Source organism: Panthera onca, chromosome B2, assembly GCF_046562875.1.
Source record: "Panthera onca isolate mPanOnc1 chromosome B2, mPanOnc1 haplotype 2, whole genome shotgun sequence".
Taxonomy (NCBI): domain Eukaryota; kingdom Metazoa; phylum Chordata; class Mammalia; order Carnivora; family Felidae; genus Panthera; species Panthera onca.
Genome location: NC_138343.1, coordinates 60,126,783 through 60,129,919, shown reverse-complemented (window position 1 = coordinate 60,129,919; position 3,137 = coordinate 60,126,783). Strand labels below are relative to the sequence as shown.

At 32.1% G+C, this 3,137-nt stretch overlaps 1 pseudogene; it reads left to right on the top strand.

Annotated features, from left to right (window-relative positions):
* Positions 1-646: 646 nt before the first annotated feature.
* Positions 647-911, top strand: LOC132666443 (ATP synthase F(0) complex subunit f, mitochondrial pseudogene; annotated as a pseudogene).
* The last annotated feature ends 2,226 nt before the right edge of the window (positions 912-3,137 follow it).

The following is a 3,137-nucleotide window of genomic DNA, read 5'->3' as shown; positions in this document are numbered from 1 at the left end:
TGACTTAAAATCATCTGGCACAGAAAAGCACTCAATATATTCTGACTGGAATTAACAAGCTTATCTTCAAGTATCATTCCTCAAAAAGCAACACAACAGAGAAACCTGTTTAGGCCACTTTTTCCTCATAAATTAAGCTTATGCCAATTATAGTAACATTATATTAAGTTCACTTTCAGTTAGTTAAGGTTCATCTGCCTGGGGATGGTTGCATCCTCATCTCAAGGTAACTGTGAACTTAAAGGGGGTAACAGGTTTGCATGATTATCTTTATCCTTCTAGAAGTTTTTCACCCAAGTTTGTTCAGTTTAGGTCTGACTCCATCACTCAATGATTTTCCCTTTGATTCTTACCTGAACACAACTATCAATACGGCATTGTCTTTGATCTTTACCAAGCAAAAACATAATATTTGTGACAATTTTTTTTTATTTATGACAATTCTTGCGTGTGACTAGTATACTTTACTAAACTTTTAATGGAATACATTATTCCATTATTATCCATGTATTCCATTTTAATGGAATACTTTTCTGGAATACATCACAGAAATGCTAATAACCAATTATATAGTGATCATTCTTGCTCTTAAAAGTACCCCAACTGGAGTCCTCAGGTGGGCATAGTGGACACCCAGGACTCCACAATGATGTCATCTGTACCAGTGAATGAGAAGAAGCTCTTGGATTTCAAACTAGGAGAGCTGTCAAGCTGGATACTGATGTGGAATTTTTCCCCGAAAGCCATTGCTGGAGCATTTCAGAGGTTACTAGAGGTATTATGACAAGTATGTCAATGTGAAGAAAGGGGGCCTTGCTGGGATTTCTATGGTGCTGGCATCTTATGGGCTTTTCAACTACTGTCATTCTTATAAAGAACTCAAACATGAGCAGCTACACAAATACCACTGAAGAGGGCCAGTGTGGAGGCACTTTCTGCATTTGTGACCTTGACCTTTGCCTGGCATCCTTGAATCCTTTCATATCCTAATTGAGAATTAACACTCACAAAAAGATGACTGGTACACAGGGAAAAAAATAGGACCCCAACTCATTTCTCCAACACGATTTCTAGGTCCTTGCCATATTGTCTCATCCTTCTCTAGCCCCTCTCTCGATGCTCTCTACCCTCTCCTTAATCCCAGAGCCACATTTCTACTTATATATATTAAACAAAGCATTTTAAGGGTTTTAATTTTTTTTTGTCTTTAGTCAGTACAAACCCTGACATTTAGTTTCAGTAAAGTAGTTTATAAAGACACACTGTTAACAAAGTCACTTCTTACCCCAAGAGGAAATCTGGTAAACATCGTATTTACTCAGTATAAAATAAAAAAAAAATAGCACATAGTCGTGTAACACCAAGTCAATCAATGTGGGCTGTTTTGCTTTTTTCAATTGTGCTTCCCCTTAAAATACATACACTCACTTTGCTGAAACCACCAAGAGGCAGCTGTGTGGACAGATGGCCTGTGTTGACTACAGTGTAATAAACTATATTAAATGCAATTAACACATTTTCTTACTTCTAACAGGAAGTAGTTGAGTGTCATCTATTTCAGACCAAACTACCTTTTGGGTGTACACATGTACTCATAAATCCTCAGAAGCCATGCGTTTTTTAAGTGAGCACTTCTGTCAGTATTTATAAAAATGTCTAAACTTCTTGATGATAATTATTGCTAGTTATAAAAAATTAGAGAAAAAAATATCCACACTGGCCATAATGATTTGATCAGGATGCTGGTTCAATGATAGTTTTACTTTAATAATCCATAGCTATTTAGAGTTTTTGTTAAATGGTCTTTGAGTAAAAAGATGTTTACTAAAGAAGCAAATAAATTTAATTTATATGAGACAATTATGACAAAGGAAAAATAAATTTTCTTTTTTCCAGAAAATTTCTATCAATAAGGTCAAGTAAAATTTACAAAAATATAAAATGATAGGTTAATGTAAATCTCAGTGTGATAAAATATTATACATTTTAAAATAATTAATGAGTTTTATCACTAAAAATTAGTTCATGAGAATGTGCTCTGAACGTTTCAGTTTTGAATGACAAGTTATTATTTGATAATATATTAGAAATGATTGAAAATTAAAAAATCCAAATAAATACAATAACAATAAAAACTTGTTGAATATTTGCTACATCATTAAAAAAGATAAGCATATCACTAGTATATCTACTATTACTGTCCTTACTCTGTAAAGGAGAAACCTATATACAGAGAGAGTGAATAAATTGCCCAGGATTATAGTTTGAGTGTTTTGGGCTTCAGTTCTCAGCAATCTGAATCCAAATCACGAGCTCTTAACACCATGCTACAAAGCCTGCCAATATGAGTTCCAACTGTCTTTTCGATGTAAGACTGAAACCAGCCACTAAAGAGTTTGAAAAGCATTTGTTGATTACCTGAATTATAACCTTTTCCTTTGTGTGAAATGAATATTTTTCATAGTAACCCAGATGAACATTCAAATATTGCTTATAATATTACCTAAAATAAAAAGCAAATAAAATCTATACATGTTGAACCTATAGCCTCCAGTTTGAAAATTAATGTGCAATATAAATACTTATAATCTATGTTTTATGTGGCATTTAGAGGGGAATAATACAATTTCTAAATCATTTTTAGTAAAGATTTAAAATTATAATAAAAAGTATAACAATTTAAAATAATATAATTGAATCCTTAGTAATTTACATGATGAAATGTTTCCAAATTAATGGACATTATTATGTATACAATTCCATTTTCCACAAGATCCATAATTTTCATACTTTTCTGTTTAGTATTCTGTATATTTGAAAGCCGGACATCATTAAACCATCTAACCATACATGGAAATCTGTATTACTGAAGTGACTTATTGTATATTTGTATAAATAAATACAAACCGTTTCAAGACATAGAATTCTCTGGAAGAGCTATCACTAGCTTTTACTTTTTAATATGTCCCTATTGAAGTTATAATCTATAGCTTTGATATAAATTTGGTAACAACAGAAACTTTAAAGGTAAACAATTATCTATAATATATCATGGAAGAGGACTAAAGCATTCTGGATTATAACACATGAAGAGCATATTTTACAGATTTAAATGCAGCACCTTTATAAAGACTACC